The following is a 23,282-nucleotide window of genomic DNA, read 5'->3' on the forward strand; positions in this document are numbered from 1 at the left end:
TTCACCAAACTTGTATCAGCAGAAATTGAGCAACTTAACACTAAAAAAACTTACTCAAATTTGAGCAATGCAGATGGAACAGCATTAAAAGAAATGCAAGATTGGAAAGATGTTGTATTTAAGGGGGCAGATAAAGGTGGTAACTTAGTTATCTGGCCTAATACTGTGCATGAAAAACAGGCATATAAATTGTTGAATGATACCAACAGTTATTGGAAATTACCAGCTAAACCTATGTCGGCCTTTCAGATGGAATTGATCAACTTCTAGAGAGAGCTCAGAAAGAAGAAATGATCCCTAAAAAAATGGTCGATGTGATCAAAGAACTAAATCTCAGATGGCCAACTCTACATCTAATTCCGAAAATTCATAAGGATCCAATGGATCCCCCTGGAAGACCCATTGCAGCGGGCATTGGAGGCCTTTGTGAGGTAATTGGGCAAACCATTGATTATTTTTAAAACCTCTGGTAACCACTTTACCGTCTTATATTAAAGACACCACAGCGGCTTTACGGAGATTAGACAACATGCATCTGACTGAGAACATGATTATGGTAACAGCAGATATTGAATCTCTGTACTCTCCATTAGGCATACCGACGGGCTAACTGCAGTTGCGTGGTTTCTGAGAAGGAGTAACATTGAATCTGACATGGCGGAACTAATTTTGATTCTCCTTGATTTCATTTTAACCCATAACTGTTTCATTTTTAATAATAAAGTGCATTTAACACTACAAGTGTAATGCAGGTGCCGGAATGCAACGCACAGAGACACAAGGCGAGAACAGTCAGAAATGTTTGTAAACAGTTTTATACAACAGGTATACTGAAACAAGGGATTAGCAACAAGGGTAATGAACAGTGGTTTGAAATATCAGAAAAATATGAAATTTCTCAAAATAAGGCGCAGTCTCTTAAAGTAAGGCGCAGTCTCTTAAAATAAGGCGCAGTCTCTTAAAGTAAGGTGATGCCCTCAAGCATGAGAAGCACCACACAAGTTCTTTAACCGTGAATTTGGCTCTAGCGGGGGTCACCGGTTATTCCCGCTAGGCCGTGAGTCTCTTTCCGGATGAATTCAATTAAATCACATTGTGCTACTTTAGCCCCAACCGTCCCCCTCCCAACCTGAGTACTTAAACCCAATTGTCCCCGATACCGTGGGTGAGCAGTGGAAGTGACGGCCCTGCTCACGTATGCAGCTCCTCTCTGCTTGGCTGTTGGGGGCAGTCTCTCGAGCCTTGGATAGGGGGGTCCAGGCCTCGTCTGTCGGCGGCCGATGTCGGGTTCCGCGAACTCACTCAGCACAGCGATCAGGTTCCTAGTATCCTCAGCAGGCACAGCACTCGAGTCACAACTGTGAGGGATCCGGAGCTCTTTTACCGGTGCCCGGCTGGAGCACCTCTCAGGCCTCTGGATTTGGCCTGTCACACGGGGTTTCTCAGGACGCAGGGAGCACGTCTGCTCCTCTCTGCTGCTTGGCGCCAAAGACCCCTCAGGTTTGGCGCGCTGGCCTCTTATCTCTCTGAACTCCTTCCTGGAAGTCACCTGATCGGGTCCAGCCTCTGAATCTCTCCTGCCTGCAACTTCCTTTGTGTATTTTGGTTCCGCTTGACTGTCTCTGGCCAGTAGATGGCAGTCTCGCTCCATCTTTGAAACGTCATGTTGAAGTTCTGTTACAAGCTTTTTAGCTCGTTCTACATTCCTCCCTCCTTTTTGCTCGCCAGTCCTCGGGCGAGTGGACTCCTCGCAGAATTGATGTCTCCTTCCAGGCAGTGCAAGCTCAGACAGGAGTTGGGCACACTCCTGCGTTTTATGTTGGATTCGAGACCAGATAAACTCTTCCTGAGCATACCGGTTAGGAGGAATTCCGGCATTAGCCCGCTCAGTTCTGCGGGGCTCTTCTTGCGGAGGAGACTCCGGGAGATCCGAGGAATCAACTACTGGGGATTGCAAATCATTTCCTGACTCATTCTGACTTCCACTCGGGAGTGGCACCAACGGTTCTGACGGGCCCAACTGCATTGTGGCCCACCCTTCTTCATCCCCCAAGGTTCCTGTATGTGGCACTTCAGCCAACACGTCTGAGGGCCCAGCCCTGTTACAGACTTCTGCTTCAGAGGAGCAAGGTCGCAACATATTACGGTGCAACACCCTGGATGTCGCGGTGTCATCCCCTTCGGGCCTAACCTCGTAGACGGGGTTGTCTGGGTGAACCTTCTTCACCACCCGATATGGTATTGCCTCCCAACGATGGTCCAGCTTACTCCCAAATCGTTTAGCCCTCACCAGCACTCGGTCTCCTGGCTGAAGCGATCCACCTGTGGTCGGGGGCCGAACTGCATGCTCTACTTCCTGAAACTTCTGAGCAACCAGTCTTCTCACGGTATGGAGTCGACGCTGGTGTTCTCGAATCCAGGTACTTGGGCCACTGCCCGGACCGGGGTCTTCTGAGTCTAGCTTCAGTTCGGTGATTTCTCGGCCACTTCTTCCAAACAGCAACATGTAGGGGGTGTAGCCGGTGGTTGCATGAACTCGATTATTATACACCCACACCAGCTCGGACACGAATTCGGGCCACTTCATCTTTTTGTCCGCTTCCAGTGTTCGCAACATTTGCAACAGGGTTCGGTTAAAGCGCTCGCAAGCCCCGTTCCCTTGCGGGTGGTAGGGCGTTGTCCGGGAACGGTCGATCCCATAGATGCGGTATAGCTCATCCATCACTCGTCCTTGGAAGCAGGCCCCCTGGTCAGAATGTATTCGCTTCGGGCACCCATAAATCCGGATGAAATCTTGACAGATGGCCTTGGCTGCGGCTTCTGCCGTCTGATCTTTAGTGGGCGTCACTACTGCAAACTTGGTGAAGTGATCAGTCATGACTAAACAGTGTCCATAACCGTTGTATGAAGTTCCTACCATCAAGTAGTCAATCATCAAGACTTCCAAGGGGGCAGAAGTTCGGATGGTCTGAATGGGAGCTTTTTGCTCCGGGGGCTTGTTCAACTCACACTGGCGACATGTTCGGCAGACCCCCTCGACTTCTTGTCGCAGTTGGGGCCAATACACCAGCCGTTGCAACCACCGGAAGGTCTTTTCTACTCCGAAGTGAGCACCTCTTCTATGAGCTTCTTGGGCTAGCTGTGTTACTAGTGCTCCTGGAACTACCACTTGCCAGGTAACATCAAACTCTCGAGGCAGCTGGATTCTTCGGCATAGCAAGCCATCCTTCAGGAGGAGCCTCTCCCACTGGCCTAGGATTTGTAGGGTAGTTGGAAGTGAAGCGGCTCTGGTTTCCTGGTCGGGTCTCTGATTAAGGGCGACCCATTCTCTCAACTTTGCTAGCTCCGGGTCGGATTGCTGCAGATGTATCCATTCGTCTCTTGAACGTCCCAGAATCTGAGTGGGCCTCGGCTCCCCTCTGGTCTCTTGGGCGTCGACCACAGCAGCGGCGAACTGACTGAAATCCGGGATCTCGTCGCCTTCGAGCTCCTCATCTCTGTCCTTCTTCGGCCCCGCCTGAGTGACCCGGGACAGGGCATCTGCATGTGTGTTCAGGGCCTTGGACCGATAGGCGATTTTATACTGGAATTTGGACATCCTTGCGACCCACCGCTGTTCTAACGCGCCCAGTTTGGCGTTCTCCAAGTGGGCCAAAGGGTTGTTATCTGTCCGCACTTGCACTTCTGACCCTGACAGGTACTCAGCAAACTTCTCGGTCATGGCCCACACCAGTGCCAGTAGCTCCAGCTTAAACGAACTGTAGTTGTTCGGATTCTTCTCCGTATCTCGGAGTGACCTGCTGGCATACGCGATCACTCGCTCTTTCCCTCCTTGTACTTGAGCCAGCACTGCTCCCAGCCCATGCAAGCTTCCATCAGTATACAACATGAACGGCTGTGAAAAGTCAGCGTAGGCCAGAATCGGGGCATCTGTTAGCGCCATTTTCAATGCTCGGAATGCCTCTTCTTGTCGTGGGCCCCACTGAATGGGCTGCCGCTTGGCTCCCCCGGCTGTTCCTCTCAGCAATTCATTGAGCGGGTTCGCAATCTTAGCGAAGTCTTTAATGAATCTGCGGTAGTATCCAGCGAGCCCCAGGAATGCCCTTAGTTCCCTTAGATTGGCGGGCGTGGGCCACTTCTGCACGGCAGCTACTTTCTCCGCAGTGGGGTGCACCCCTGCACTGGACACAGTGTGCCCCAGATATTCAATTTCTCGTTTGAAGAGACGACACTTACGAGGCTTAATTTTCAGGCCGTGCCTTTGTAGCCGTTCTAACACTTGTTCCAATCGGCGGAGATGATCCTCAAACGTTGCGGAATAGATAATTATATCGTCCAGATACATTAAAGTGGCTTCAAAGTTGAGGTCCCCCAAGCATCTCTCCATCAGCCGTTGGAAGGTTCCTGGTGCATTTGTTAGTCCGAACGGCATTCGATTGAACTCAAACAGGCCCATAGGGAGAACAAAAGCTGTCTTCGGACGATCCTTCTCAGCTACTGGGACCTGCCAATAGCCACTGGCCAGGTCGAGGGAGGAGAAGAATTTGGCGCTCCCTAGTGCAGATAGAGACTCTTCGATTCGGGGGAGTGGATAGGAGTCCCGTACTGTACAGGCATTCAGCTTCCGATAGTCTACGCAGAATCTCAGGGTACCGTCCTTCTTTCGGACCAGCATGATCGGAGCCGCCCAGGGGCTCTGGCTTTCACGGATCACACCGTTCCGCAACATGTGGGCCAATAGCTCTTTCACCTCCTGGTACATTTGAGGCGGGATCTGCCGATATCTCTCTCGGATGGGAGCAGTATTTCCGGTGGGTATTTCGTGCTGAATGTCCCGAGTGCACCCGAAATCATCTTCATGCTGTGCAAACACTCCCTGATATCGCTGTAGAAGTTGTTCGATCTGCCTCACTTGTCCAGCAGAAAACTCAGTCAGGTTAGCTTCCATTTCTTCCAGGAGGTGGCGTCCAGCCAACGGTTCTCTTCCATGTTCCTGGCTATTGAGGGACACCTCTAGGGTCCATGGCTTTCCTTCCACAGGTGCCAGCCCTATAGCGTCAGCTCTAGTAAGGGCCTCCGGCATTACGCACACTCGCGCCACCTCTTGTCGGGGCAACAACTGTAAACTGGTGCCACTTAAATTGATGCAGCGCACGGGTACTCGACCGTGCCGCACGGTGGCCAGAGTTCGAGCAATCAGGAGTCCAGAGGGCACTTCTTCTCCCTCCATTGGTTCAACTTGAATGTCCACGCCCTCTAAGGACACATGTGCCAGCACCGGCAAAGTGAGTACAGTCTGTCCCACCGGCAGTGTTATTGTGGCTTCGGGCGGTATCGATACCTTACCAAGGTACTGGGAGGTAGTGGGCAACTTTTGAATCTGACTGACCCGCACGAGGTGCTGGAACACTCTCTTGTTAGCTGGGTCTCGAGTGGCGCGGGTCCAGTTGTTTTTGCTACAGCCCTCAGCCAGGAACTGTCTGACTTCTTTCAGCACATTCATGCCCAGGGTTACAATGGGCCCATCGCCTCCGGGCCCGGTGGTCAGTACAATCCCTTTTCGACCGAGGTCCTTTCCACATGCCCGCACAGACATCCATACTACTCCCGCTACTGGGATAGGTAGTTGATTAGCCGCCACCAGTTTGACAGTGGGTTCCCGGCAGGAACGAGCGACTTCAGGAAAGTGACTTTGGAAGTACGTCTCAGGCATAGTGGTCACTTGAGACCCGGTGTCCATCAAACAACGGATCCGCTGCCCATTGAATTCAGCCCAGATAATGGGCCTCTCGGAGACAATGTCTTCAGAGCTCCCTCTTCTACTCTCTGAAGCTCGAGACCCCACGGTATGCTCCACAACCGTGGGGCATTTTAGTTTAACAGCTGTCCCCTCCTCCTCCTTTCTCGGTTGGGACAGTCTTTGGAGATATGCCCCCTACCTCCGCAGGTCCAGCACTCCGGTCCTCGTTCTGCCGATAGGTCGGGTACATGTCGTGCTGGGGCCAGATAGGAACGTCTTTCTCGTTCTGGTCTCCGTCCGCGTTGAGCAGTACGGTCCGTCGGCAAGGGGGCAGTAGGAGTCTTCCTAATAGAATTCAGCTCAACCCGAATGTCTCGAATTTCCTGACGTATTTCCCGTACCCAATCAGGCTCTTGGTTGGTGAATCCAGGAGCAATTGCCTCATGACTTCTAACTGTGGCTTTGAGAACAGGAACTTCTCTCTCCAGGACTCTAGCTTCAGCCCCTACCTCCAGGAAGCCCATATCAGGGCTCAATCGCAGCCGCTCCTTCAGGATCTGCCTCAGGGAAGGGTCTTTCAAGCCAGCAATCAGTTGGTCACGCAACACCTCATCCAATGGTCCCAGTCCTCGGTTCCCATCTCGAGTTTTCTTAGTGATATGGGCCGTCACTTCCTGTAATGCATTAACATACTGATTTACTGTCTCATTTTCCCCTTGGACCTGCTGAAACAACCGTAAGCGCAAGTGTCCCAAATCTGTAGTGTCACCGTGCATGTCCTCTAGAATTTTTATCACTTTATCCACGGTGTCACGGTCCCCAGGTGGGCGGTACATCACAGTCTGTCGGGCCTCTCCATCAAGGGTTAGGAGGGCCAACTCCGCCTGGGCTAGAGGGTCAAGGGGATACATACGTAGCATACTTTTCAGTCTTTCTGCCCAGTCCCAAAGTGACATGCCATCCCCTGTAAACTTGGGAAGATGGCTGAGCATAGCCCCCAGGGGTATATGGCTCCGGCCGGACCCAGCCATAGACTGATCCGCCATCTCTGCGTCTGAATGTTGCATCCTGCCAACTACGCCAAATGTAATGCAGGTGCCGGAATGCAACGCACAGAGACACAAGGCGAGAACAGTCAGAAATGTTTGTAAACAGTTGTATACAACAGGTATACTGAAACAAGGGATTAGCAACAAGGGTAATGAACAGTGGTTTGAAATATCAGAAAAATACGAAATTTCTCAAAATAAGGCGCAGTCTCTTAAAATAAGGCGCAGTCTCTTAAAGTAAGGTGATGCCCTCAAGCATGAGAAGCACCACACAAGTTCTTTAACCGTGAATTTGGCCCTAGCGGGGGTCACCGGTTATTCCCGCTAGGCCGTGAGTCTCTTTCCGGATGAATTCAATTAAATCACGTTGTGCTACTTTAGCCCCAACCGTCCCCCTCCCAACCTGAGTACTTAAACCCAATTGTCCCCGGTACCGTGGGTGAGCAGTGGAAGTGACGGCCCTGCTCACGTATGCAGCTCCTCTCTGCTTGGCTGTTGGGGGCAGTCTCTCGAGCCTTGGATAGGGGGGTCCAGGCCTCGTCTGTCGGCGGCCGACGTCGGGTTCCGCGAACTCACTTAGCACAGCGATCAGGTTCCTAGTATCCTCAGCAGGCACAGCACTCGAGTCACAACTGTGAGGGATCCGGAGCTCTTTTACCGGTGCCCGGCTGGAGCACCTCTCAGGCCTCTGGATTTGGCCTGTCACACGGGGTTTCTCAGGACGCAGGGAGCACGTCTGCTCCTCTCTGCTGCTTGGCGCCAAAGACCCCTCAGGTTTGGCGTGCTGGCCTCTTATCTCTCTGAACTCCTTCCTGGAAGTCACCTGATCGGGTCCAGCCTCTGAATCTCTCCTGCCTGCAACTTCCTTTGTGTATTTTGGTTCCGCTTGACTGTCTCTGGCCAGTAGATGGCAGTCTCGCTCCATCCTTGAAACGTCATGTTGAAGTTCTGTTACAAGCTTTTTAGCTCGTTCTACACAAGGAACAGCTACGGGGGTCACATGTGCCACTTCATACGTGAACTTATTTTCAGCAGCAGAAGGGAAGGAAGGGAGACACAGATTCTCTACTTCGTGGGTAGGCGGAGCCCCATAGGATAGTCACCTCAGATTGGAAAATGACGACCGGCCCCTCCAGTATATAGGCTCCTCCTACTCCCATGTTCATCAGTCTTTTTATCTGAGGTCTCAGAGGATAGTCGCTGCTTCGGCAGCTACTCAGAAGAGTTTGTTATTTTATATCCAGCGAGTCCTGGACCCCCCGTGGTCTAGAGGTCTCTAGGGGTCTCGGCGCTGCTGAGACCCCTGACCCTCCCCTGGCAGCTCTGTGTACCCCTTGAGGAGGTGCCCACTTATGCCTGCCGGCCCCGGGGGATACAGGGCACTCCCTGGCGGAGGCGCACACCACACATCTGAGAGGGTCCCTGCGTGCTCCGCCATAGGGGGGAGCAAAGGGCCATGGCGCCACACATCCCTGAGGATCCCTGTGGCGTTCAGCCGGGTAAGTGCTCTTTGGTCTAAAGAGTATCTTTGACGGCTACGGCAAGTGTACTGCCTGTGTGTTTCTTGTCTATTTCAGACACTGTCTTGACTGGGGAGCAGAGACGGAGGTTGCTTCCTGCCTTCATTGAGGCAGGAAGCTCCCTGTATTTGCGCGCGTTTCCTTGCTTTTATTGACTTGCTTACTGCCTTCATAGAGGTAGTTTTCTGCCCTCGTTTTTTGAATAAGCGCGGGCTTTGGCGGGGGCGTGGCTTAGCGTCTCCTGGCTTCCTGCCGTCATTACTTAGACAGGAAGTGCTTGGTTGAGCACGCGCTGGCAGTCCCTGCTTCTCCCTCCGGCGTCCAGCGGCACCTCCTGCTCTCTGCTCCCCGTCCGTCCACACACTCAGGAGGAGCGGTCGCCGCAGTACCGGTGAATCCCCTCTGCCTCCGGCAGAGGTTCGTTGTCAATGCTGTCACTTCGGCTACCTATTAGGAGTCCTCGTGAGCACTGCCGCTTTCCCTCCTAAAGCTATTTACTTCACTGACCTTTTTAGGCAGCGTAGTATTATAGTTGCTGTGATGTTAACCCCTTCTGAAAAAGTGGAGCTTTAGGGGAAACACATGGTGTTTAAGGGAGTTTCCCCCTATTGATTTTTTGCTCGGCTTTCTGGGGTAGCTCTTTTCTAAGGGTGAGCTTTAACCCCTCAGAGCCTGACACATATGTGGCACCCCAGGGGTCTGGTTTCCACAGTAATAGCAGTATTACGTCTGTGAGCAGGTGGGAGGTCTCCTGGGCAGGAATCCTAAGCATGCCACACCTCCTGCCCAGTCCTGGGAGGGGAAGAACTTCTCCTACATAAACTGGGGCTGAGGCAGGGTTAGGGAGAGGAGTTCCAGACAGAGACGGAGTCTGGTCTGGACACGCAGAAACAGGGACAGATAGACATCAGGAGCTCTGTAGGAGCCAAGGAGAAGCGCCAGGGGCTGGAGCTGTGCAGAGCTCGCCCTGGGAGAAGGTACTAAAACCGGACACAGGAGTCCGAGGCTGTGGGGACTAAGATATACCCAGCAGCAGAATCCATCCGGCAGGGGATTCCAGGTCCTCTGGCCATAAAAGCCCGGAGGCTCAGTCACAATGAAGGGACCAGCACCGCCATCCCGGAGCGGAGGCTAACAGGAGGCCCCAGGTCACCAGCCATACGGGTGAGCACCACACGGTATACCCAGGGACGTGGGCTACTTGTAACCGCCGAAAGCAGGGTAGCCAGGAAGGGTACAGACTAACGGGAAGGCCTACAACTCCACCTGGCCAGGGGAACTCCGGCTTACTCGCAGACTAACCAGGCCCCAACTACTAGCCAGTACTCCCGGGGGAATTTGCCTTGTACCATCAGTAAAGGCCCTGAACTGTACCCTCGCGTCTCCGTGCTTCCTTGTCGCACCGTTAGTGCTGGGACATCCACACCATCACACCCAACATCACCCACATCCGCTGCCCTGAGGCCATACCTCTCCCGTTGGGGGTTATATCAACATTGCTGCACACCTATACTACCGGCCTCAGCGGTCTGCCCTGCAGCGGCGGTTTCATAACCGCATTCAACGGGTGGCGTAGTCGGACACTAATACCATCATACCAATAACTGCCACTTAGTTTGACCACCCTGGGCGCGGACCGGGTCACCGCCACACGAAGACTACTACCCCCATCGGATCCGGCTCCGGGTATCCCCCGCGCGCACGCGCGCCGCACTACAGCACTGGCCCAGGGGGTGAGTCAACTTTGGCGTAGTTGGCAGGATTACGTGCCCGCAACCACCGGGTACTGCGTGTCTGAAAAAAGAGACTTTTATACTTACCTGTGGTGAAGTTTCCCGCCGTCCGGAGTCGTTTCCCGCCATCTGGAGCCGATTCCCGCCATCCGACGCCATCTTCTGCCTTCTTCCCGCCATCCTTTGAGTTTTCCCGCCATTGGACGCCATCCTGAGGGCGCCGCGCGGGAAGAAGAGGGGCGTGGACTCCGAAAGCCCGCGAGAACTGAAGCCCCGCCTCACGTCCGGACGTTGCGTAAGGTCCTGGAAGGAGCCCAGCAGACGCCGACGTCACAGGAGCGCGACGGAAGGTCCTCAACCCTGACAATCCACTGCGGAGCCGCGGCCTACGGAAGAGGATCATCGCAAGGTAGGCCACGGTCCACTAGGGGGGAGGAGGATGTCGGATACGGAGGAGAGCTTCACCGCCACAGCCGCCGCCAGCGCCACCGCTGCTGCGGTCATGCCTTTCACCATGCCCTATATCCCGGGGGCAGCCTGGCTACCCCAGTACTCAGGGGAGTCACATACCCTAAATGACTTCAGAGAAAGGCTGGATAGCCTCTTCCAGGTGTATCCCCTCACGGAGGCGCAAAAAGTGAGCATCCTGGTGGCCCAATTAATCGGGGCAGCCCAAAGGGAGGTAAAGTCCTGGCCACCTGGGAGGAAGAGGACTGTCAGAGACATACTAACCCGGCTGAAAGACACATTTGACACCCGCACCTCAGCCGAAATAAAACTAAGATTTTATGGGTGCAAACAACGGGCACATGAGAGTATAAGAGACTATGCTCTAAACCTACAAGAGGCCCTGAGAGCCATTAAGCAGGCAGACCCTGACAGCGTGGGAAATGAAGATAAGCTGTTGACTGAACAATTCATTGAGGGTCTACTGTGCAATGCCCACCGGACCCAGTTGCGGGCAATGGCCTTACAGGACCCTGACCTGGACTTTGCACAGTTCAAGGACAGAGCCATCCGGGTGCTCCGAGAACCGGCACCAGGTGGCGCTGTGACCCACAGGCGCCCTGCTATCACTTATCACCAGGAGACGGCGCCTTTGTCTGCAGGGCCTGTGGGAGCTGATGCGCAGGCTTTAAACAGTGACCCGGCTACAGACCTGCACCATCAGGTCCAAGAGCTAACTAAAAGCGTTGCCGCGCTAACCCGAACTGTGCAGTCTTTACAGGTTTCTACTGCAGGGAAGATCGAGCTGGCATCCGGACCGGAGGACATCCCGTGGCGCCGACCAAGGAGGACCCCACCGGCCAGAGGAAGACCCAGCGATCGATACAACGAGGACGGACGACCTATTTGCCGCCGCTGCAATCAACCCGGACATGTGGCAAGGTACTGTCATTTAAACGGGCACAACCTGGGGTAGAGGGCCAACCCCCAGGCATAAGACCATCAGGCCCATCAAACTGGTGTGATAAATACGTAGGGGGACGTCCAATCTTGCCTGTGGTACTGGATGGCATTCCTATGAGTGCCCTACTAGACACTGGGTCACAGGTCACCACCATCCCGTACGTGCTCTTCAAGCAGTACTGGAATGATTCGGACATAACCCGCTACCCAGACGACGACCTGAGTATCATCGCCAGCAATGGTCAGCCCGTGCCGCAGGTGGGATTCAAGGAGGTGACCATTAAAATCGGTAAAGTCGAACTGGCGGCACAAGGACTGATTATAGTGGACATAGACCGTCATGAGAGTCACCCTAGAATCACCCTGGGAACCAATGTAATTGAAAATGGTCTTGCAGAGGTGATTCTCATTTTACAGCAGGTTGCCAAGAACGCCAGTTCCGGCCAGCAGCGTGTGCTCCAAAAAGAGATCCGGGCACTGATGAAGCGGCAACAGGTGGAACTATCTGGTGGTGAGATAGGTAGCGTGAGAATGTGTGACCCGTTCCCCATTGCCATGCCCCCAAAAAGTGAGATGATGATTTGGTGCCGGGCAGCTATTGGTCTAAGAGGTAGAGACTACCAAGCAATGGTAGAACCCGTCTACTCAGACAGTAGGCCCATCATTTTGACAGCACGGGGGGTGGTCGATGTACGCCATGGGAGGGTGCCCGTTCGCATCATAAATATCGGTGAGAGAGAAGTACACCTGCCCCGGTATGCCACGCTAGCTAAATTGTTCACCATAAACCAGAATTCTGTACAGGCCGTGGAACCCTTGCCTCCATCTCAACCAGAGGAAGGTAACGGCTCTAAGAAACCAGTGGAGGACTGGTGTCAGCAACTACATCTGGGTACTGACTCCACTCCCTCACACCAGAAACAAGGAGTCTATCGGGTGGTTCAAGAGTACGAGAGAGTGTTTAGTAAACACCCGTTAGACTTCGGGCGAGTAAAGGGGGTAGAACACCACATCCCCACGGGAGACCATCCTCCCATAAAGGAGAGATACCGACCCGTACCCCCTGCACACTACCAACACGCCAAGGGGATGCTTAGAGACATGAAGGAGGCTGGGGTAATCAGGGACAGCTGTAGCCCCTGGGCAGCTCCACTAGTCTTAGTGAAAAAGAAGGACAACACTATGAGAATGTGTGTAGACTACAGGAAGGTCAACCGTATCACACACAAAGATGCGTACCCGTTACCAAGGATAGAAGAGTCCTTAGCTGCATTAAAATCTGCTAACTTCTTCTCTACTTTGAATCTCACTAGCGGGTACTGGCAGGTTCCTGTAGCAGAGGCAGACCGAGAGAAGACCGCATTCACCACCCCGATGGGTCTCAGCGAATTTAACTGTATGCCGTTCGGGCTCTGCAACGCACCAGGAACCTTCCAACGGTTGATGGAATGCTGTCTGGGACACCGGAACTTCGAGACGGTCCTGTTATACCTGGACGATGTCATCGTCTATTCCAAGACCTACGAGGACCACCTGAAACACCTGGCAGAAGTGTTCGAAGCTCTGGCAAACTACGGCCTAAAGGTGAAACCCTCCAAGTGTCACCTCCTGAAACCAAAGGTGCAATACCTGGGACACGTGGTGAGTGCTGACGGAGTGGCTCCTGACCCTGATAAGATCACCGTGATTAAGGACTGGCCAAGACCCTCCAGCATAAAGGAAGTGCGGCAGTTCCTCGGGTTGGTAGGCTACTACCGAAGATTCATTCCCGGTTTCACCAAAATGGCAGCCCCTATGCAGGACCTCCTGATAGGTCAATCTCGAAAAGCCAAAAACCAGAAGCCGCCCTTCAGGTGGGAAAAGCTGGAAGAGGAGTCCTTTTGCCAGCTGAAGATGGCCCTCACGGGGGATGAAATCCTGGCATATCCAGACTACAGCCAGCCCTTTATCCTCCACACGGACGCAAGTAACATCGGGCTAGGAGCCGTGCTGTCCCAGATCCAGCAAGGAAAAGAACGAGTAATCGCTTACGCTAGCCGAAAGCTACGACCCACCGAGAGGAACCCTGAGAATTATAGCTCATTCAAGCTGGAGTTCCTGGCAGTAGTGTGGGCAGTGACCGAACGTTTCAAGCATTACCTTGCCTCCTCCAAATTCATCGTGTACACGGATAACAACCCGTTGACACACCTGGACACTGCAAGGCTCGGTGCTCTGGAACAGAGATGGATGGCTCGCCTGTCCAACTTTGAATTCACCATCAAATACCGGGCAGGACGCTCAAATGCCAACGCGGATGCCCTGTCTAGAATGCCGAACTTACCGGACGTAGGGGAAGATCCAGAAGATCTGGAAGAAGTTGAGCTCCCTGCGTTCCACCGTCATGGGATTACCCTGTATTCCCACCGTGTGAAGGACAGACGCTCCGCGACGTTCAATCCCTTGCCCCACTACAACTGGGCGGAGACGCAAGACAGTGATCCTGCAGTCCGTCTGGTGAAGGAAATGCTGACCCAAGCCGATGCCAGTCTGGACCCAGACGCCCCAGAGGAGACTAAGCAACTGTGGAAGGAGAAAAGTAGGCTGTTCCTCTACAGGGAGAAGTTGTGCCGGAGAATGGTTAACTCTCGAACACATGAGTTGACCTGGCAGGTAGTGGTCCCCAGACGAGACGCGGCTATGATTCTGGAGGCGTACCACAACGGAGCAGGACATTTCGGGTGGAAGAAGCTGGAGTTCTTATTGCGTGAACGGTTCTACTGGGTAGGCATGAGAGGAGCCATCGAGAGGTGATGCAGAGACTGTGGACCGTGCCACCTAAGAAGGAAGGACCGTGCCAGTCAGAAGACTCCCTTGCAGCCCATCATCACCCGACAGCCACTGGAACTGGTAGCCCTGGACCATGTGAAACTGGCTCCAAGCAGATCTGGGTATGTCTACGCCCTCACAATCGTAGATCATTACTCCCGGTTCCTGGTGGTGGTCCCGGTCAAGGACTTAACGGCTCAAACAGCAGCTAGAGCCTTCCAGCAGCACTTCTGCCGTCCACACGGGTACCCGGACCAAGTGCTGACAGACCAAGGGCCAGCCTTCGAAGCGGAAGTCTTCCAGGAGTTCTGCAACCTGTATGGCTGCACGAAGATAAGAACAACGCCCTATCACCCACAGACTAATGGACTCTGCGAGAAGATGAACCAGGTGGTGATAGACCTCCTGAAAACATTGCCCCTGGAAGAACGCAGTCTGTGGCCTGAGAAGCTGCCTGATCTGGTGGACCTATACAACCACATCCCTGTAGGTTCTACCAACTGTACCCCGGCTTACCTAATGAGAGCGAGGCCTGGTAAGCTGCCTATCGACCTGGATATGGGAGTCCTGACGCCCGAGGACACCTCGCCAGAGGCAGACTGGGATACAGGACGGCAGCAGCAGTATCGGAAAGTGCAGGAGAGCGTGGAGCGAAGTCTGTCTCAAGCTAGAGAAAGGCAAGAGAGGGCTTATAATCAGTATGCTCCCGCTGTTCCCCTGGTACCTGGAGAGCAGGTCTTGAAGAGGAAAAGACGGCTCCACAAGTTGGACGACCAGTGGGAGAAGGACCCGTACACCGTACTGCCATCAAGCCATGAGAACCCAAAGATTTGCGTGATCAGTAAGGATGGAGGAGAAACCACAGCCGTTGTCTCCAGAGACCACCTGAAGAAGTGTCCCGAGCAGCTGCAAAACCCTGAAGAAGAAGATCAAGAAAACCCTCGACCCGCAGAGGAAAGGGAAGAAATGATCAGGACTGTACTCGGAGACTTCCCCCGGTCTTGGACACAAGTAAACGGTGCTGTCGTGGTACCCGTCCTCACCTTTCTCCAGCCGGTCCCGCAAGTGCCTACAGAGGAACCAGTAGAGCTGGAAAAGCAGCCGGCCCAAGAGGCAGAAGAGTCCACACCAGCAGTACAGAAGGATCAACCCTCTGCTAGTAGTGAGCCTGCCGTGCCCCTAGTGAGCCAAAGAGTGCGCAGAAAGCTGCCCAGCCTGCCCATAACACCTCCTACACCCTGTAGTGCAGGACCAGTTAGTGAGCTCCGTAGGTCCACTAGGGTTACCAGAGGCCAGATACCCGTATGTTGGAGAATCTAAGTTGGCTAGTTGCTTTAACTATTTTATGTTTACCTGTTTTGTTGTAGCCGTTGCTAATTATGTTTTTCAGTTACAGATTTCTTTATATGGACTGACAGGTTATGGACAGTGAGTAACCGGAACTCTGTTGTAAATATGTTTGGAGCGTAACCCAGGAATGGACTAAAGACTGTTAAAGACTCGGGGCAGGACAGACCCCTACCTGGTTACGGCTCCCTGTTCTTTGGTGAAATGGACACCCTTATTGCTTCCCGGTTACGGACACGCCGTGACCATCTCATGTATTTAATTGCTATTGTTTATACCCTGTTATGTTTTGAAAAAAAAATAAAAAATATGTTTAGTCCGGGAGTACTAAATTTCACTAGGGGGGAATGTGGCACCCCAGGGGTCTGGTTTCCACAGTAATAGCAGTATTACGTCTGTGAGCAGGTGGGAGGTCTCCTGGGCAGGAATCCTAAGCATGCCACACCTCCTGCCCAGTCCTGGGAGGGGAAGAACTTCCCCTACATAAACTGGGGCTGAGGCAGGGTTAGGGAGAGGAGTTCCAGACAGAGACGGAGTCTGGTCTGGACACGCAGAAACAGGGACAGATAGACATCAGGAGCTCTGTAGGAGCCAAGGAGAAGCGCCAGGGGCTGGAGCTGTGCAGAGCTCGCCCTGGGAGAAGGTACTAAAACCGGACACAGGAGTCCGAGGCTGTGGGGACTAAGATATACCCAGCAGCAGAATCCATCCGGCAGGGGATTCCAGGTCCTCTGGCCATAAAAGCTCAGTCACAACGAAGGGACCAGCACCGCCATCCCGGAGCGGAGGCTAACAGGAGGCCCCAGGTCACCAGCCATACGGGTGAGCACCACACGGTATACCCAGGGACGTGGGCTACTTGTAACCGCCGAAAGCAGGGTAGCCAGGAAGGGTACAGACTAACGGGAAGGCCTACAACTCCACCTGGCCAGGGGAACTCCGGCTTACTCGCAGACTAACCAGGCCCCAACTACTAGCCAGTACTCCCGGGGGAATTTGCCTTGTACCATCAGTAAAGGCCCTGAACTGTACCCTCGCATCTCCGTGCTTCCTTGTCGCACCGTTAGTGCTGGGACATCCACACCATCACACCCAACATCACCCACATCCGCTGCCCTGAGGCCATACCTCTCCCGTTGGGGGTTATATCAACATTGCTGCACACCTATACTACCGGCCTCAGCGGTCTGCCCTGCAGCGGCGGTTTCATAACCGCATTCAACAGGTGGCGTAGTCGGACACTAATACCATCATACCAATAACTGCCACTTAGTTTGACCACCCTGGGCGCGGACCGGGTCACCGCCACACGAAGACTACTACCCCCATCGGATCCGGCTCCGGGTATCCCCCGCGCGCACGCGCGCCGCACTACAGCACTGGCCCAGGGGGTGAGTCACATATATATATAAAAAATAAAAAAAAAAGAGTGAGTTTTGAAAACAGGCTGTGCAGCTTTCACACTTTTTTGCCATCCTTGTTGTACATCCTGGCATCTGGTGTGGGTGGTATGTCGGATCAGGGGCCTGGGAGTGCGGATCGGTCTCCTGATCCGTTTCAGGTTCAGTCGCACGCCTCTGATACACTCAGGCCTTCTACTACATCAAGTTCAACGCTCAGTGATGTTAAAGTGGAGACGCTCACTCGCTCCATTGATAGTCTCTCTAGTCTCCTGGGACAGTGGGTGTCAGCTAGATCACACCCAATGCCACGAGGTAAAAAGCGCCGCAAGACTATGGTGGCGTTGTCTCCCTCGCAGAGCGCATCAGAGGCTTCGGATTCACCAACAGATTCGGTTGATGAAATTTCTGAGTCCGAAGAGGAGGATCAACAGGATCGCTCTGTTTCTCTTTCAGGTCGTGTAGATGGGCTTATTAAGGACATGCGGGAAGTATTAGAGCTGTCTGAAGAGCCGACAAGACCGTCTAGGTCGGCCCGTCTGTATCAGAAGACGCGCCGTGTTCGTTCTACATTACCTGCGCATGAGGAACTTAACGAAGCGGTGGAGAAGGAGCGTCAGTGTCCGGATAAACGCTTCTGAGGAACGCGTTTTTTTGATGCCCTATATCCCTGTGCCAAGGAGATGGTTATTAATTGGGTTCCCTCTCCTGAGGTGGATATATCTCTGTCTCAGCTGACCAAGTCTTCCCTGCTTCCTGTTAAAGGGAGAGCCAATCTTCAGGATCCTTTGGACAGAAGATCGGAGTCAGCGGCGAAATCCATCTATGAAGCCGCAGGTCATGGTTTCCAAGCGGCCTTGGGGGCCATGTGGGCCGGTGAGGATTCTCTGCGGTGGTTGGATCAGCTGCGTGCGGCGTGGCAGGATGGGACTTTGCGTTCAGAAGTGGAAAAGCTTTTTCAGCGAATGGAAGAAGCTATGTGTTATGGCAGAGATGCAGTACTGGACACTGCTTCAATTCTGTCCAGGGCTCAGGCTTCGGCAGTCACGATTAGAAGAGCTCTGTGGCTTAAACAGTGGACCGGAGATGCGGTATCCAAACAGGGATTGCTTAGTCTGGCATATAAGGGCGGTCAGCTCTTTGGTTCAGATCTTTCGGAACTAACATCCAAAGCTAAAGCTAAGGATGTTACTCTGCCTGGGAAAAAGGCAGTGGCATCCACAGCCAGCAGCTCAGGGCCCGGCAGAGGTCTTCGGTCCTTTCGGGCCAGGGGACGATTCAGTCAGCCTTCTTGGAGATTGGGTCATCCCTCATCCTCCGGCAGATCCACCCAGAAATCTCGTACTCCCTGGAAGCAACGGTCCCGTCAGGACAGACGAGAGGTTGATAAAAAGTCCGCTAAGGCTGACTGACGCCAGGGATCCCCCCGAGGGCTTTCGGGTGGGAGGTCGTCTGCTACAATTCGGGTCGATCTGGGCATCCCACATAGCAGATGCCTGGGTGACACGGGTTATGTCGGCAGGCTATTTCATAGAGTTTCATTCTCTACCTCCAGACAGGTTTCGTCTGACGGGCATTCCGTCCGTGCCAAGACTGGCTGCCGCACTGTTTCAGGAGGTCGACTCTCTCCTACAGCAGAGTGTGGTGGTTCAGGTTCCTCCGGAAGACCAGGGAAAGGGTTTTTATTCCAACCTTTTTGTGGTCCCCAAAAAGGAGGACAAGTTTCGTCCGGTGCTGGATCTCAGGGATTTGAATATTTACGTCCAGACACGGAAGTTCCACATGGAGTCTCTCCAATCGGTGATAGCGACCCTGTCGCAGTACGATTTCTTGGTGTCGATAGACATCCGCGACGCCTATTTGCATATCCCTATCGGCAGGGCTCACCAGTGTTTCTTGCGTTTCGCTATAGGTCAAGCCCATTACCAGTTTGTGGCCCTACCCTTCGGGTTGGCCTCAGCTCCCAGGGTTTTTACAAAAATTCTGGCTCCTCTCATGGCGCTTCTTCGAAGACAGGGGGTTACGATCGTCCCCTACCTGGACGACCTGTTCATAGTGTCACCCACAGCAGAGGAGGCAATAACGGCTCGCGATCTCTCCCTTCAGTGCCTGATGGACGTCGGGTGGCTGATCAATTGGAAGAAATAGTCATTGGAGCCAGCACAGTCCATTCTTTTCCTGGGGATGCAGTTCGATACAGTTCGGGCAGTTGTGTCCCTGCCTCCTGTCAAACAGATGAACCTTCGTCTTCTGGTCCAGGCTATGAGGTCGGCGCTGTCAATGTCCCTTCGGGAATGCATGCGCCTTCTGGGTCAAATGGTGGCAACTATGGAAGCAGTACCGTTTGCACAATTTCATTCCCGGGATCTCCAAGACCTTATTCTGACCCATTGGGATCGATCACTAACTTCTCTGGATCGCTCGGTCATTATCTCCCGCAGGGTGCGAGAGTCTCTTGGATGGTGGTTACGTCCGGAGACTCTATCCGTGGGGAAATCCTTCCTTCCCCCGAGATGGTCGGTGGTGACAACCGATGCCAGCCGGACAGGCTGGGGGGGAGTTTGGAACGACCTCTGGATTCAGGGGGTCTGGTCGCCAAAGGAGTCGTCTCTCCTGATCAACATTTTGGAGTTGAGAGCAATATTTCTCTGCCTCCAACATTGGACGGTCTTATTGAGCGGTCTACCGGTCCGGATCCAGTCGGACAATGCTACGGCTGTCGTGTACATCAACCACCAAGGCGGGACGAGGAGTTCCAGTCTCATGTCGGAGGTCTCTCGGATCCTGGTCTGGGCCGAGTCCAAAGTTCCAGCAATTTCTGCAATTCACATTCCAGGGGTGTTGAATATCTCGGCGGACTTCCTCAGTCGCGAGCAAGTGGACCCTGGGGAATGGAGTCTCCATCCAGAAGTGTTTTCTCTGCTGTGTTCCCGTTGGGGGACTCCTCAGGTGGACTTGATGGCATCCAGGCTGAACGCCAGGGTTCCGACGTTCATGTCCAGGTACAGGGACCCGGAGGCAGTGGCGGTGGATGCTCTAGTGGCCCCGTGGGGTCAGTTCAAGCTGATCTATGCGTTTCCGTCGATATCCTTACTGCCTCTGGTGATCCGACGGATCAAACTCGAAGGGGTATCAATAATTCTGATAGCACCAGACTGGCCGCGGAGGACATGGTATTCGACGCTGGTGTCTCTTCAGGCGGCACCTCCGTTTCCGCTACCCCTTCGCCCGGACTTGCTCACTCAGGGGCCCATTCGTCATCCGGACCTGAGGTCCCTTCGTTTGACGGCGTGGCTCTTGAGACCGAGATCTTGACCCGTCGCGGTTTTTCGCCCGAGGTCATTGCTACCTTGCGGGCGGCCCGGAGTACAGCTACGTCCAGGATTTATCACAGAACTTGGGAGTCTTTCTATTCATGGTGTTCTGGATCCTCAAGAAACCCGAGTGTTTTTTCCATCCCCAACTTCTTGGCTTTTCTGCAATCTAGTCTGGCCAGGGGTTTGGCAGTAAGTACGGTGCGGGGACAGGCTTCTGCTCTTTCCGCACTTTTTAGGAAGGCTATTGCCTCTCGCAGGGATGTGCGTTCGTTTTTTCGCGGAATCGCACGTCAGTTTCCGCCACGGAGGGCAGTTGTGGCTCCATGGCGGCTTAATCTAGTCCTGGAAGCCCTTCAGCATAGGCCTTTTGAGCCTATGGATTCTGCTAAACTTTTACTACTTTCTTGGAAGGTGGCCTTCTTGGTGGCAGTCACCTCTTTGAGAAGGGTATCGGAATTGGCTGCACTTTCTTGCTTACCTCCTTTTCTGGAATTTTTTCCGGATCGCGTGGTGCTTCGTACTCGTGAAGATTTTTTGCCTAAGGTAGTGTCACAATTCCACATTAATCAGGACATTGTGTTGCCTTCGCTTTGTCCAGGACCTAAGAATCCAAGGGAGCGGGCCTTGCACTCGTTGGACTTAGTGCGGGCATTGAAGTTCTATCTTACGATCACTCAAGGTTTTCGGAAGTCGGACTCTCTTTTTGTAATTCCGGCAGGTCGTCGGCGTGGTCAACGTGCTTCCAAAGACACGATAGCTCGGTGGATCCGTTCAGCTATCCTGGAAGCGTACCGGCTCAAGGGCGAGCCTTGTCCGGTTAAGGTTAAAGCTCATTCCACGAGAGCCATTGGCTCATCGTGGGCTTTTCGTCAGGGGGCCTCGGCAGCGCAGCTCTGCCGGGCGGCCACCTGGCGCTCCGTTCACACCTTTACTAAGTTTTATAAGGTGGACGTAAGTGCTTCAGCCGATGCGGCCCTGGGACGCAGGGTCCTGCAGGCGGCGGTAATTTAAGTTATCCCTTTACTTAGTTTTCCATTATTTAGCGCGGTTTGCGCTCTTGCCTAGGTTTTGGGGTATGGAAGCTTCTGCCTCTATTTCCCACCCTTAAGTAGGTACTGCTTTAGGACGTCCCACGAAGTAGAGAATCTGTGTCTCCCTTCCTTCCCTTCTGCTGCTGAAAGACGGATTTTGGTAAGAACTTACCTGTAAAATCCTTTTCAGCGAAGGAAGGAAGGGAGACACAGCACCCTCCCAGGGCAGAAGTGTGTTGTTGTGTTTCTAGATGCAGCGCGTCTCCTTCCTGATGTCGATCTTCTGGACTGGGTTTAGCGCTCTACGGCTCTCCTTCCAGTTTCGCCAGCTCTACACAGTTGTCAGGTCCAATGGGGTATGCCTAAGACTGTGTGTTTCTATTACATAACCTGTTTTCTCTCATTTCTGAAATTTCAGAGGGGGATATGTTGTTCTGCTGGTTGGTCTGCTCTTCCTTAGCTTGTGTACGGACTGATGAACATGGGAGTAGGAGGAGCCTATATACTGGAGGGGCCGGTCGCCATTTTCCAATCTGAGGTGACTATCCTATGGGGCTCCGCCTACCCACGAAGTAGAGAATCTGTGTCTCCCTTCCTTCCTTCGCTGAAAAGGATTTTACAGGTAAGTTCTTACAAAAATCCGTCTTTTAGGGGCATGGGGGCAAGAGATTTTTTTGGACGACTTGATACCGGGCATAGAAAATATACATCACTAGATGTGTTTTATTGACGATGTGTGGTTTATTTGGGAAGGGTCATTGTCCACCCTGAATGAAGTAATGTCCAGACTCAACAACAAGTAATTTAATTTAAAACTTTACTTTTATAACAGGTCGAGATGTGGAGTTTCTTTAAATCAAAATCCACACTGAATCAGAGGGAAATTTGTCAACGGAAGATTACAGAAAGAGTACTGCTAAAAATTCATTACTTCATGCCAGTTCATCTCATCCTAGTTCTACCATTAGGGGAATCCAGTAGGCCAGTTTTTACGGATTAAAAGAATTTGTTCTGGAGAGAAAGCCTTTGAGGAAAAATCAAGAGATCTACGATGTAGATTCCAGGCGAGAGGTTAAAGTCGGAGAAAAATTAACCAAGGCTATTTAAGAGCTAAGAAAATTTCTAGAAACTAACTATTGTACCAAAATCAGAAAGTTAAGGATAGTGACATGGACAAAACCAGGTACGATTGATTGCTAACTATAGTAACCAATGGTTTGAATTTTTAGTAATTATTAAAAAACATTGGGGAGTACTACAAGTTGATCCCGTTCTGAAGTATTGCTTACCTGCAAATCCTGCAATAACAGCACGAGGTTACAAGAACTTGAGAGACCTACTAGTACACAGCCAAAATGAGGGGGATCAGAGGAAAAAGAGTGAGACGTGGATGGCAACCAAAGGCTTTTTTCCTTGTGGCAGATGCAAAGCCTGTCCAATATTGTTAAAACTAAACAATTCCAAAATGCAGATGGCACTAGGGTATATGATATTCGGCACCATCTCACATGTAGTTCTAAATGGGTAATCTGCCATGCTCTCTGTCCCTGCGGAAATTTTTTTTATAGGCCTCACTACGAGAGAACTTTGAACATGTATCAGAAAGCATATAAGAGATATAGAAAAATCAAATATGGAAGAAGACATTGAGAATTTAAAGACATTACACTTCCGCATGTGTCATAACGGGGATGCCAGTTTACTAAAAGTTAAAGGCATTGATCAGGTACATCTGGGTTCGAGAGGGGGCAATATTAAGAGGATACCGGCCAAGTAGAAAGTAAGTGGATTTTTCGACTAGGGACCTTGGCACCATCTGGGTTAAACAAAAGTTTTGGTTTTGGTTCATTTTTGTAAGGGTGGAGGCATTGTAACTTAATGATGTTATTTTTATGGTTTTTAATATGTTTTTAATTATGATTTTAAT

Source organism: Phyllobates terribilis, unplaced genomic scaffold (assembly GCF_046119375.1).
Source record: "Phyllobates terribilis strain yellow unplaced genomic scaffold, ASM4611937v1 Scaffold_69__1_contigs__length_7402412, whole genome shotgun sequence".
NCBI classification, from domain to species: Eukaryota; Metazoa; Chordata; class Amphibia; order Anura; family Dendrobatidae; genus Phyllobates; species Phyllobates terribilis.